This window comes from Ovis aries, chromosome 8 (genome assembly GCF_016772045.2).
Source record: "Ovis aries strain OAR_USU_Benz2616 breed Rambouillet chromosome 8, ARS-UI_Ramb_v3.0, whole genome shotgun sequence".
NCBI classification, from domain to species: domain Eukaryota; kingdom Metazoa; phylum Chordata; class Mammalia; order Artiodactyla; family Bovidae; genus Ovis; species Ovis aries.
In genome coordinates, this window is record NC_056061.1 from 81079265 (window position 1) to 81094503 (window position 15239).

Genomic DNA, 15239 nt, shown 5'->3' on the forward strand with positions numbered 1-15239 from the left:
GCAGGAGACTCGGGTTCGATCCCTGGGTTGGGAAGATCCCCTGGAGAAGGAAATGGCAACCCACTCCAGTATTCTTGCCTGGAGAATCTCATGGACAGAGGAGCCTGGTAGGCTACAGTCCACAGGGTCGCAAAGAGTCGGACACAACTGAGTGACTTCTCTCTCTTTCTCTCTAAAGAAGCTTGCGGACAAAGTATTTTGAAGGGAACAGCCTACGGATCTGAAATGTAGTATATGCTTTTTATTAAGTAGCCCTGCCTCACTTCTTGCAATGGTTCTTCCCTCCTTTTACAAGAGAAAGGGGCCCCTCTCACTATTACCCGCCTTTCTACGGTGCTTTGCTCTTGAGTTTAACTTCCCGCCTCAGGAAAGGAAAAAGTGAAGATGCTGGTGTTGGTGTAAGTGTAGGGGAGGTGAATGGGTCTAGGAACTGTGTGGCAGTTTGTTAGCCTCACTGTGACAAAGTCCCACAAACCAGTGGTGTGAACAACAGAACGGAAAACTGGAAATCTAGGTGTGGGCAGGGCTCCCTCCCCCTGAGGGCTGCGAGGAGGGTTTCCCTCCCAGGCCTTTCTACTTGGTTGGCAGCCTGCCGGCCTCTCCCCAGTGTCTTTACAGCCTCCTCCCTCTGTCTCTGTGCCCTGGTTTCCCCTTTGTATAAGGCACCAGTCCTAGTGGATTAGGGTCCATTCAGGACCTCACCTTAACTACTTGTATCTGCAACAACATTGTTTCCAAATGTAATCACCTTTGGAGGTACCAGTGGTTCGGATTTCAACATGTGAACTTTGGTGGGTACATAGCTCAACCCATAGAGACTGGATAACAAATCCTCTGCTCGTCAGGTGGTTTTTCATTACCTTGTTTTAAAAAAAAAAGTAAACGAAAAAATTGTGAAGACATCAGGTCATTGAAACTATCATTTGATAATGGATTACCATGTGACTTAGGGCAAATAAATCAGGAGTTTCAAAAATTGAAGGACATTTATGTAACAAAACTCCATTTCCATCTCTTTATGAACAAGGACTTTTCATCTCTAGAAAATGAAAAATAGAATGGATGCTAAACACTTTGTCTTTCTAGTGATAAGTAATATTTATCCATACTACATACAATATTTAAAAAAGGACAGCATCATCTGTTGTATTAAGAAGTGCAAGCTTCCAGTAAGACTTTGATTTTCATGTTAGTGTTTATCTAAATGTTCTATTCATTTAGGTTGTTTTGAGCAATTGTGTAATACTAATCAATGTAATGATAACTTAATCCAGAAATCACTTAAGACCCTATGGTTACAGGAATTTTTAAAGTGTATAAATTTAAACTTTTATACAAATGTTTGATAGATTAAAAATATGATGGGGTATTCAGTAAAAGATGTTCAATCATAAATATTACGCTAGCATAAAATGTTGAAGGGAAAGTAAAATGGGAATAAAATTTCAAACATAGAAGGCATGGCAGAAGCAGAGGGAAGGCAGGAAGTTACATACAGTTTTTGCTCGCTAAAGAGAAGCTTTGTGGGTTTATTTCTTAAATGGATGATAGTGGATAGCAAACTATTACAAGATTTAAATTCCATTTGGATACACTTAAAACTGATGTAACCATTTAATTTTAAAATGTCAATGTTTACAATATGTTACAAATTATATTCTTTGCACCTGTTTAAATTATGATAAAATTATAAATATCAAATTTTAAATATGCAAAGAAGAGCATAGTTTTCTGAACTATTTCAGGGTCTTTGAGCAAAGACTTTAGCTCGTATAAAGTGCCAAATTCTGTGTTGCTCTTTAGGTGTCTGCATGACTCAGAATGCGCTCTGCTGCAGCTCAGTGTTAATCCAGAGTTTACTGAGTTTGGGTCTTAACCTGGTGCTGTCACCATTTCCACCCACAAACGGAAAGGTGGGATTGGATGCATGCTGGCCATCTTGAGTTCCTTTCTGATTGAGAGACAGCATGGCAGCTTGAAAAGTTGCCATAGTCTTCGAACCACAGTGAGCTACCACTGTACACCTATTAGGATGGCTACATCAGAGAGCATGAAAAGAAAGAAAGAGAAGGAAGGAAGGGAGGGAAGGAGGAAGAAGGGAGCGAGGGAGGGAAAGCAAAGAGAAGGAAAGAAAAGTGCTGGCGAGGATGTGGAGAAGTGTGAACTCTTGGGCAATGCTGTCGGGAATGTAAAATGGTGCAACCACTGAGAAACAGTGTGGCAGTCCCTCAAAAACTCAAAAATAGAATTACCAAATGATCTAGTTCCATTTCTAGGTATATACTCAAAAGAACTGAAAGCAGGAGCTCAAATAGGTATTTGTAGACCAGTATTCCTAGCATTATTCCCAATAGCCAGGAAGTGGAAACAACACATATGCCTATCAGCGGAAGAGCAGATAGACAAAATGCAGTAGATATAGACACAGGAGTGTTTTCAGGCTGAAAGAAGAAGGAAGTTCCGACATGTTACCGCATGGGTGAACTGTGAAGTCTTTATGATAAGTAAGCTAGTCACAAAACGAAAAATATTGCGTTGATTCTACATATATGAGGTACTTTGAATAGTTAAATTTACTGAGCAGGAAGTAGAATGGTTTCCAGGGGCTGGAGAGAGAAAAATGGGAGGTAATGGCTTAATATCAATATTATTGTTATAGTATCTTATTGTTTACTAGGTAGAGAGATTCAGTTTTGCCTGATGCAAAGACTTCTAGAGATGGATGGTGTAATGGTTATATAATATTAATGTACTAAATGCCACTTTTAAAATTGTACGTTTAAAAATGGCTAAAATGATCAGTTTTATGTCATGAAGATTTTACCACATGTTTTAAAAGTACATGTTCTCTGAACTCAGAGGGACCTAAATTCAAATCCAACATCTGCTAGGTGTGTGACCTTGAACAAGTTTCTTAAACTCCCTGAGTCTCAGAAAGGACACAAAAATGCCCAAGGTGGGGAATTGCTAGGAGAATTAAAACACGAACAGATCTGTAGTGACCCTGAGGTGTGCCACAGAGACGGTGTCTTCAGGGGTGACTGTGCCAGTGTCACTGAGATGTCACTGCCCCGATGCGACGGTGGTGACTACAGGTGGCCCACTGGCACGCCTCTTCAAGCATCACCCGCAGGGGAGCTGCCTCGCCCAGAGTTCATAGGCCCTCTTGGGAGACAGCAACTGATGCCAGCTTACAGGGTCCAGGCCTTCGCCTCAGTTTGGGAACACGCTGAAGGGCCATCCCAACCCGACAGCTTCCAGCAGGACCTGCTGAGTGAACACACGTCTGCCTCTCCCCAGGCCTGCTTCTCTCACCTGCTTACAGTCATGGGACAATAAGCCTCCCGCATGTAGAGCTCCACCTCGGGGTCTGTTTCCAGGTGGCCCTCCTTGGCCCAGAGTTTCCTGAGAGCTTCCCCTTGTCCTCAGAGTGAAGCCCGAAACGCTCATGGTTGCGTGTCTGTCCCGCTGCTTCTGCCCCTCCTTCTCCTTCATCCCAGCCACCCTGGGCCTGCAGTCTGCATGCTGTGCTCTGCTCAGTCTGGCCCCTGTACGCTTGCTCTTCTCTCTGCCTGGGACACCCATCCTCATGGCCATGCACAGCTCATTCCGCTCCTCTAGCTCACGTCTTCAGAGCTGCTTCCCCTAAAACATCCCCTCAGTTCAGTTCAGTCGCTCAGTCGTGTCCGACTCTTTGAGACCCCATGAATCGCAGCATGCCAGGCCTCCCTGTCCATCACCATCTCCCGGAGTTCACTCAGACTCACGTCCATCAAGTCAGTGATGCCATCCAGCCCTCTCATCCTCTGTCGTCCCCTTCTCCTGCCCCCAATGCCTCCCAGCATCAGAGTCTTTTCCAATGAGTCACCTCTTCGCATGAGGTGGCCAACGTACTCTCAAATCCCTCTCTGTCCCTTTACCTGCTTTCCTGGTCTTCACCGCACGTAGCATAATGTGAAGTGATTTTATTTACCCACATGCTCATAAGCATCAGAATGTAGGTTCCCCAAAGGCGAGGTCCTCTCCCTCCTTCAGCCTGAGGTGCTCTCAGCAACCAGGATGCCTAGCACAGAATCAGCACTTTGTGAAAAGCATTCATGAATTAGATGACGTACTATAAACACATCAGTACTAAAGGAGATCAACCCTGAATATTCACTGGAAGGACTGACGCTGAAGCTGAAACTCCAATACTTTGGCCACCTATTGCAAACATTGGAAAAGACCCTGATGCTGGGAAAGGTCGACAACAGGAGGAGAAGGGGACGACAGAGGATGAAATGGTTGGGTGGCATCACCGACTCAATGGACACGAGTCTGAGAAAACTCCGGGAGAGGAAGGACAGGGAAGTCTGGTGTGCTGCAGACCAGAGTCAGACAACTGGGTGACTGAACAACAGCAATAGCGCACAGCACAAGTCAGGGCTCAACAGATGGTGTCTATGCTTATTTTACCGTATTTCTGGTCTGCCCAACTTAGTGAATGTCAGATAGAGTCCTTCTTTTTGTATTCCTTTTTATAGTACTAGCACAAAATCACTCAATAAATAAATACTTTGTAGCTGGACTTGGCTTGTTCTAAAGCCTACAGTGAGGGGAACTGAGGTGATTCTTGTCCAAGCTGGCTGGCTGGCTCCACATTGTTTGAATGGCCAAGATTCTAGCACATCATGTCAGATCTTCATTAAAATTAATTATAGTCAGACTCCACCCATCACTTCCAAGGGAGAGAAGAAAGCAGCTTCCCATGAAAGTCATCCTGGCCACTGTTGGAGGCAGAGGGTCACTATGAGGCCCTACGTGACATCTCTTCACTCTAATCATCGAATACCGTAAATATTAGATCATCTTCTAGAAACTACAAGAAAGGGGGTAATAGATAGGATCTCTGCCCCCAAATCACTTAAAACCCAAACTTGTCAGAGCAGAAGAGGGGCCCCCTTATTTCTCCCCTGTTCCCTACCAAGTCTTCACTGCCTTTGATAATGTCCCCTCTCCCCTCAAGACTGACGGGAACGTACTTCCTGGCATTTCTGCGTGGTTGACATCCGTGTTCTTGGCTGCGTGATGACAGTGCATTTTACAGATTATCTGGGACACAGTGTCTCCTGCTTTGCCACAGCCAGGGAGACGCGCATACGTACTTTAAATGCTTTGTTTCCTTGCTGTAGTTATCATGTATCTCTGTACTGCAAAGCCAGTCCTCAGGATGCTGTGTAGAAGCTGGTGATAATTCTTGGCTCTTCTTTTTGCAGATGCAAGAAAATCTAAGAAAGGGAAGCTATGTCCACTACCACTAGGAGTGCATACAAAGAAGGAGTGCCTGCCAGCACTGCGTTAGGGAAATCCAATTCATTTTGTAATTTAATCCCCAGCACAAGACTCTGAGGTAGGTGGTGGTATTGTCCATTTACAGATGAAGAAAGAAGGTTAGAAATTAAGTAATGTATGTTGGGTCACCCAGATGATAAGTAACAAATCAGCATTTAAACTAAGCTTTCTCTGTTTACGAAGACGCTTCTAAGCCTGTGCTATACTGCTGTGTGCCTTCGGGCTGGTTACTTAATTTTTGGGGCCCAAGCTTGGTTAACGACTTCCACTCTACCCTGGATACCATTTTAAAAAAAACATAAAAAGTTGCCCAACCAAATTACAAATATTACAAAGCTACAATAGTCATAAAGTTAAAAGAGAATGATAAGCAAAGGAACCGTAGAGTTCAGAAATAAAGTCAGGTATATGATGAAGGGACCATTTCAAATGGAAGAAAAATGAATTATTCTATGAATGGTGTTGAGAAACCTGGTTAGCAAAACAATTAGTTGGCGCCCAGTAAGTGACTGTAATCTGTACATCGAACAGTTATGACCTAACACACGTTGTTCAGCTCCTGTGTGACTGTGGAGACAAGAGTTTGGGGATCACTGTTTGAGTTCTGGACTTTCTAAGTATCTCATCTATACGGCACTCTGATCTTACTCTGTCACACGATCTCGCAAAATACTTCCAATTTACAAAGTGTTTTCACTACCCTATTAGTGCAAGGTGGTGCTGTTATTTAAATTTTCTATATAAAGACACTGAGGCTTGGAGAGGTTAGGTTCACAGCCGGCGTGTAGGGAGAAACTTCAACACCAGTTTACTGATCCCTTGTCTCTTGTGTCACTGTCTTACTATCAGAGTCAATGTATAATCTCTCCCTCACTTTCACACCCACACAATTTAAACCATGGAAAACAAATAACATCACTCCATTAACACACCATCTATGTTAATTTCTCTGGATTCCTGATCAGTTGTTATCCATAACACATATATTTAACATAATTGCAGTCATAGTTTAATTACAAGTTAGTGGCCCATTTTCCCACTTAACACTGTTATCCTAAGTTGTCAGCGCTGCTCACAGTTTTGAGCAAATGACTCTCTCTCACACGCTCCTCTTCGTTAAACCCATCCATGTACATCTCCATTTCTAATCCAATTGCTTTTAAATGAATTTCTTCCTCAAACAGGCAGCCATTTATCTCCCTTCCCTCAAGGACAAGTCCTGTCTCTTTTCCCAGTCCCTGGGTCACTCTACATGCTCAGCGTGTTTGGTTTCCTCTGCTTTCAGAGTTTCTCTCCAGGAACTCCTCTTCTGCAGACTCTCGTCTGGGTGTAAGCAGCGGAAGGGGGCATCTGTTTACCTTCTGGGAGTTGATGACCATTGCATTCACTCCTGTTAAGGATTCTCTCTCCATTCCTTTTTTAACCTGTGGCTTCCCAGTTTAGCATCCTCAGGACAGTCATCACCAAAACCGTGATTCACCCGCATGGTTTCCTCCCTGGCCAGGGAGAAATTTCACACTGAACATTTTCATCACCATTATGTATACAGCATGATTCATGGAGAACAGACTCTGCTTAGAGTATTAAATAAATCATTGTTTTCAATCAGCCACGCTGGTTGTTTAAAGAGAGACACATTTCTCATACTTAATGCTCTATTCTCCCCATTTCAAGAGATGAAAATGACCTCATGGAAATATACCCTGAGTTGACTGGTCTCTGTTTAAAAACAAGTATATAAAGAGAGACATGGGAAAAACCACATTTTTTGATCAGTGCTTGTCCTAAATATTCCATAAGGTCAAGTTCAATCTATTTAAGGAGTTATGAGGTTTCAACTAGGCACTACTTAAATAGGTGGTCATCAAATACCTATGGAATATCTGTGCACATGTCTGTTAGATCTTGAAAGGACATATAAAGTCTCTGCTCTCAAGAAGTCAAATCTCCACCACCAGTTGTCTGGCAGACACACACACTGGCAAAAATCTGCCAAAAGAGGGTGAGATAAAAAGAAGGTTGTAACATTTTTACAAAATGTTCATTTAGATCAGGATTGTAGCTGTGAAGTGCTTTTACTTAATTGAAATGGAGATAAGCTACAGAATAATAATAACAACAATAATAACTGGGACAGATGCTGTTATGATTTGGTTTTGCTTTCGGACAGTTAGTTGTAAAACATTTGTGCAAGATGAAGAATCAGAATTGGTTTTTTTTTTCTTTTTTTTTCCTAAGAACATAAGCAATCAACAAAGGCAACTATTTTCCTTTTCACCATTATGGAGCCTTTCCTGAAGAAAGGAGCTCTAATTCCATTTCGGAAGCAAAGAAGGAAGATGTATGATTTAGTACACCCCAGATTGATTGTAACTTTTCATGACTCATCAAAGATGGGTTAGGAATGTCCAAGTATATCGGAATGTTACGCTTCTGTGAGGCATGAGCATTGCCAGTAGTTGAAAGTTATGGTAGCTGTGATTCAACGGGGGAGCAGTAGCCTCGACCTGAGAAAAACGTTGCACTATAGTAACAAGCCAAATTGCTGGCATTGTCAGTAGCTGTGATTTCACTTTATTGATTGTCTCCTGTGAAACATGAGGCTCTTTATTTGAATCATTTGTATAGGTGTCATATCAGGTTAATTGCAAAGCAATTGGATTTAATAATAATATAACTGTGTATCCATGTACATCGATTCCTAGAATCATGAGATGTGAATTACACTTGATCATGAGGTATTGTGATCCAGTGCGGTGGGATGAGCCAGTCCCAGGCTGATCGTGTAAATTTAAGCAGCCCAAAGTGAGCTTTAACTTATATGTCAGTTTGGATTGTTACTGCAAATATTTTATAGGTCTGGAACATGATTAGTTATAAATGGGATGCCCTTGAACTTGAATTGTTTTAAAAAGCATAGCTTTAGGTTGAGTTAACGGCGTGCTGTTAAGATTGGTACCAGTATAAACACCGAGAATGAAGGCTTTCTGTTGGCCACACTTTATTACACATTTTCAAGGTTGTTGAAATTATTTCGCTCTTAGTTGGGCTGCTTTGTCCTTGTTAGTCCACTGAGTAAGGAATGTAAGGTGGTTCTCAAAGTGGACAGAAGTTCTCTGAAAAGCAAGGTCACAGACCAAGTAAACATAGCAATGACCGAGTTCATCATTTCATCACAGCTGAAGAAACAGCATCATTAGAGATTTGCATGATTATAGTTATGTTTAAAATTAGTGGATATTTTCCACTTTTTCAGTTGAAGGACATTCCTTTCCAAGAGGGTTGAAACAGAGGAAAAAATAGATTGTGTGGAACACTTCACATTCATATGTTGAAAACAAAGCTTGAGGAAAAAACTTGGGACAAATCTAAGTAGGAAAGTTTAAGAGGTCCCAGAGGTAGAAGGAGAAGGAGGAGGAGGAGAATGAGGGGAGAATAAGTCACGGAGCAGTAGGCAGAGGCACAGAATGCGTGGCCTGTCACAACGTCGGCACTCGAGAGATGTTTTTGAATCAGTGACCTGACTAAACCAAGATATTTTAAAAGTTGTGAGGAAAGTTAGTAATGAATCTCAATATATCGCCTAGATTGCTGTCTTGAATGCACTTAAACAGGAGCAAGAAACATTTTTGTCTAGACCAAACTTCGCTATGTGAAAAGTGGAAGTGTTAGTCACTCAGTTATGTCTGACTCTTTATGCCTCCGTGAACTGTAACCCTCCAGGCTCCTCTCTCCATGCGATTTCCCAGGCGAAAATACTAGAGTGGGTTGCCATGCCCTCCTCCAGGGGACCTTCCCGACCCAGGGATCAAACCCAGGTCTCCTGCACTGCAGGCAGAGTCTTTACCACCTGAGCCACAAGGAAGCCCTAGGTACGTGAATTTACATTAAATTATTGTCTTCAAAAGTTATATTCACTTTGTCTATCATTTTGGCTGGCACACTTGCCACAACCTCTTTTTCCTGTCATTTGGCATTTAGTGGCTCAGCTGGTAAAGAATCCACCTGCAATGCGGGAGACCTGGGTTCCATCCCTGGGTTGGGAAGATTCCCCTGGAGAAGGGAAAGGCTACCCACTCCAGTATTCTGGCCTGGAGAATTCCATGGACTATACAGTCCATGGGGTTGCAAAGAGTCGGACACAACTGAGTGACTTTTGCTTCACTGGCATTTTGGAGAGATCACTGGGAGAATCACTGACTTCTGCAGTTCATCCAAACCAGAATATAGAACCATTCCCCTAAACCTAAATGCATCTCACTTCCCTTCTGCTTCAGTGAAGCCGAATTTCTCACCAGCTTACAGACAATTTAGGGCAGGGAAGGGTGGCACCAAATCAAAAGCAAACTAAATACATTTAATAAGTGTATTTATCTCACAAGATATAACTATGTTTATTAGTGCCCACAGGTTCCTCTATGAGCACAAACCCTACAAGGTGGTTTTTAACCATTTTTCGGAAACGGGTTTGAATGAATGTGTTACTTGGCTGAGACGCAGGTCCTATCTAAACGCTAATGAATTATATGACCATATGTTCAGAGATGCTGTGACCCACAGTCGAAAGCTGAGTTCACTGAAAGGAACAGCAGCAACAGGAGATGAGAAAAGAGCCACTTTTAGCTGTCACAGATCTCTATTTGGTATGAATATAGTGATACTACTGTAGACTTAGGAGGACCAAAGGAACTGAAACTATACAGTCCATGGAATTCTCCAGGCCAGAATACTGGAGTGGGTGGCCTTTCCCTTCTCCAGGGGACCTTCCCAACCCAGGGATTGAACCCAGGTCTCCCACAATGCAGGTGGATTCTTTACCAGCTGAACCACAAGGGAAGCCCAAGACTGCTGGAGTGGGTAGCCTATCCCTTCTCCAGTGGATCTTCCGACCCAGGAATTGACCCGGGGTCTCTTGCCTTGAAGGAGGATTCTTTACCAACTGGGCCATCAGGGAAGCCCTAAGGAAGGAACCTAGACAATTGTAACAGCAAAGTGTGAGTTACACACACTATCAAGAGGAAGACTTTGTATTCAGGGATAAAGTTCAGTGCCTGGTATTTTTTGGTGTAATGAGGATAACAGGAATCAGAATCCTTCTGTCATGCCCACAGTCGCATCTCTTTGGCCTTGCGATTTCACCATGTTGTTGCCAGACACTGGATTTTCTTAATTAAAGCGAGACTCTTGTTGAATGAAAACAATAAAATGAAGAGATTCAAGTAACAATCAACAAAAGAAAACTGGCACTAAAACAATGAATCTTGCCTTACTATTCATATTTTAATGTAGCCCCTCCTCAGTTCAGTTCAGTTCAGTTGCTCAGTCGTGTCCGACTCTTTGCAACCCCATGAATCTCAGCACGCCAGGCCTCCCTATTCATCACCATCTCCTGGAGTTCACTCAGACTCACGTCCATCGAGTCTGTGATGCCATCCAGCCATCTCATCCTGGGTCGTCCCTTTCTCCTCCTGCCCCCAATCCCTCACAGCATCAGAGTCTTTGCCAATGAGTCAACTCTTCACATGAGGTGGCCAAAGTACTGGAATTTCAGCTTTAGCACCATTCCTTCCAAAGAAATCCCAGGGTTGATCTCCTTCAGAATGGACTGGCTGGATCTCCTTGCAGTCCAGGGGACTCTCAAGAGTCTTCTCCAACACCACAGTTCAAAAGCATCAATTCTTTGGCCTCAGCCTTCTTCACAGTCCAACTCTCACATCCATACATGACCACTGGAAAACCATAGCCTTGACTAGGCAGACCTTAGTCGGCAAAGTAATGTCTCTGCTTTTGAATATACTATCTAGGTTGGTCATAACTTTTCTTCTAAGGAGTAAGCGTCTTTTAATTTCATGGCTGCAATCACCATCTGCAGTGATTTTGGAGCCCCCCAAAATAAAGTCTAACACCGTTTCCACTGTTTGCCCATCTATTTCCCATGAAGTGATGGGACCAGATGCCATGATCTTCGTTTTCTGAATGTTGAGCTTTAAGCCAACTTTTTCGCTCTCCTCTTTCACTTTCATCAAGAGGCTTTTTAGCTCCTCTTCACTTTCTGCCATAAGGGTGGTGTCATCTGCCTATCTGAGGTTATTGATATTTCTCCCGGCAATCTTGATTCCAGCTTGTGTTTCTTCCAGCCCAGCGTTTCTCATGATGTACTCTGCATAGAAGTTAAATAAGCAGGGTGGCAATATATACAGCCTTGATGTACTCCTTTTCCTATTTGGAACCAGTCCTCCTAAATAGTACAGCAGTTTTTAACTGTTATGATGAATTTTGGACCCAAGAAAAGTTAAAAATGATCAAATGTTTTCCTTCTATGGAGATGCTTCCTCTGAATGAATTCACGGTTTCACATTCTATGTATTCCATAGGCACCTTTTTGTTTGTTCACAAACATTTTATTCATAGCCTAGAAACACACACACACACACACACACACACAAAAACCCTGAAAATCTAATTTGCTTTTAGTTCTTGCTGGGAAAATCCCATGGACAGGGGAGCCTGGTGGGTTACAGTCCACAGGGCCACAAAGAATAGGACATGACTGAGCAAGTGAACACACACACACACTCTCTCTCAATCCCCACTCGCTTTTTCTACCTTATTTCTAGTGCCTTGTCATAGGAGTAGAGAAAAACAAGGAGTCTACAGTTTGAGCAAAATCTCACAGAACTGCTCTGCCCTCCAAAACCTGTGTCCTGTGCCTGAGGGGCAGACACCAGCTGGAAAGACGAGGCTGGGGAGGTGGAAGGGGGAGGGGAGAGTGGCACGACGTGACCTGGCAGCCCTCTCATAAGCTAGAGTTTCTATCTTATGAAAGATTTACAATTTTTATCCTGTCACAGAACAAACAGTACCATGACTATGGTTTCACAATCCGTGCAGCTGATTGCACGTACTGATTGTGTGTTTCTTGTCCTATCACATTTCCAACCGTTGCAAACGTTTCTTCCCCTGGGAAGTAAGGATGTCACATGAGTTTACCATGGGGCTGGGGTTAGGGAGGATCTGACAGCGTGGACAGATAGCCGTCGACTGGACGATGGGAGATGACGCTTACTTGCTGCTCTGCCCCAGGCCCGATGCCTGCTCTGATTAAGCGCTGATCCACTTGACTCATTGCTTAGCCATCCCCTATTTCACTTCCACGCACTCATTCATGTCCACATTGACCATATTTCAAACCCACCAGCTCTAGCAATTATGAACATACTTGGAGGATCATGGTCATATTTGAAATCAAAACTGACTCAGAAGATCTAGAGCATGATGGTCATATACACCGCACTTCTTCCTGTTCATCCATCCATAAAAACCTAGCCCATTTCTAGGAACTCACTTAAGTGCTCCTGCTTCAAGAAAACTCTTTTTAACTATTCCAGTGTCACCTGACTCCTGAACTAATAGTCTGTAAAATGATATTACAGTAGTGATTTATATCTACTGAATGTATTACAATGTTGTAACCTCATCCATACTTTTTTTAAACCATGTAATATAAGCCATGAACCTGTTATTCTGATAAAAATGTAAAAGAGGGAAGTTGTTAAAAGTATGCTACATGTATGTTCTATGCATGTATATATATAAAAAACAGCTTTTGAAAATGAAATTAACACTTAGCTTTCATGGTATGTATAACTGTTTGCTATTATTTAAGCACTGTTCAGCCTGGCAGGATATATAGTGTTGTAGTTTTTCATTATCTAAGGCAGTTTCTGTTTATAAATTATTTTGCCTACTCCCTTGGCACTCTAAAAAAGACACATCTGCAATCAATTTATTTAAGCAATTATAGATGAAGGCATAGATTTGGGAGGGTCTACCTGAAGATCCTCTGTGTCAGTTAGAAATTTCAAACCAAGATGAGAACATTTATACGGCACCTATTTCCTGTGCCACTCCAGAGGCACAGTTATATTACCTGATAATCGGTGCCCTGTATTTTTATTGCCTCCTTGTTTACAATCTCTATTTTCTAATAGCATTATGCCACTTTGGAGTTTGGGGATCAAATATTACCTTCCATTACCATCTAGACAGTAGAATGTCTTTTACGATGTCCATTATGATCTAGAATGTCTTTTGACATTTTCTACTTGAACAAATACAAAGAACATAGAATTTCTAATATCAATACGCACTTTATCAAAAAGTTAATTTTTAGTGTGAACTGAAATCTGATCCATTGCCTCTAATTCTTTCTTTTTTTTATTGGAGTATAGTTGATTTACAATGTTGTGTTAGTTTCAGGTATATAGCATACTGATTCAGTTGTGTGTGTGTATTATATTCTTTTTCAGATTCTTTTCCATTATAAGCTATGACCAGATATTGATGGTAGTTCCCTGTGCTATACAGTAGGTCCTTGTTTATCTATTTTATATACAGTAGTGTGTATATGTTAATTCCATACTCCTAGTTTATCCTTCTCCCCTCTCTCCCCTTTGGGAACCATAAGTTTGTTTTCTATGTCTACAAGTCCGTTCTGTTTTGTAAATAAGTTCAGTTGTATCTTTTTAAAGATTCCACATATAAGTGATATCAAATGATACTTGTCTTTCTCTGTCATACTTTCTTCGTATACTATGATAACCTCTAGATCCATCATCTATGTTGCTGCAGATGGAATTATTTCATTCATTTTTATGGCTGAGTAATATATATATATGAAAGTGAAGTGAAAATGAAAGTCGCTCAGTTGTGTCCGACTCTTTGCAACCTTATGGACTATATAGTTCATGGAATTCTCCAGGCAAGAATACTGGAGTGGGCAGCCTTTCCCTTCTCCAGGAGGTCTTCCCAACTCAGGGCTCAAACCCAGGTCTCCCGCATTGCAGGCAGATTCTTTACCAGCTGAGCCACAAGGGAAGCCCAATATATATATTTATTTATATACACACACACAAACACACATAGTCTTCTTTATCCATTCGCATGTCAGTGGACATTTAGGTTCCTTCCATGATTTGCATTTTCCCTAACTTCTAAACTTTGGACCTAGATATGCTCTCTGAAGGCATAAAAATAAATGTACTCCCACTTTCCCATGGAAGCCCTTCACTTTCATACATGTGTACCTTTTAGCCTGTTCCACAGGAGTATTCTCGTCTCCAAGCTAAACATACTCAACTCTTCCTGTGGTTCTTCTAAGCTTTTCAGCTTCCTTCTCTTTCATTCATTCAATCAAGTGTTATTGAAGATCTACCATGTTTAAAGCATCATGTTGGGTGCTGTCTACAATGATGAGCAAAACAGAGTTCTCTTTTGGAACAGACATGGATCTCAGAGTCAGGACAGGGAAAACAGACATTCATCACCTAATTACCCCAGTGGGTTGATAGTTAAGAGTTCACATTAGTGCTCTGAAGGAAAAGAATAGAGTTCTCTGCAAGCATAGGACAAAGGAAGCCGACCTAGGCTGGGGGGACCTGGAAAAGTTTCTGGGTAGAAGTGACAACCTAGCTGAGACATGAAGAAATAGTGAAGTAAAGGGAGAAAGGAGGACAGGTTGAGAACAGATAGAAGGATCCGCATGTTCAAGGACTCTGAAAAACAGAATGTGTGGCCTGTTCAAAGAATGGAAGAATAATGTGTTAGAGTACAGGCAGTGAGGGGCAGGTAAGAGTTCAGACATCACCAGGACTCTTGGAGGCCTGCCAAGTTTTTTATCCTCAGAACAATAGGAAGTGACTGAAGAGTGTGGCAAATTGCATTCTTGGTCACCAAATATTCTGGCTTCACTTCCTCCAGCATTTCTCCCTGTGAAAAGATTATGCATCCCTCCCTACTGAACTCAAAGAGACTCTGCGGGACTTCCCTGGTGGTCCAGTGGATACAGAGTGAAGTAAACCAGAAAGAAAAACACCAATACAGTATACTAACGCATATATATGGGATTT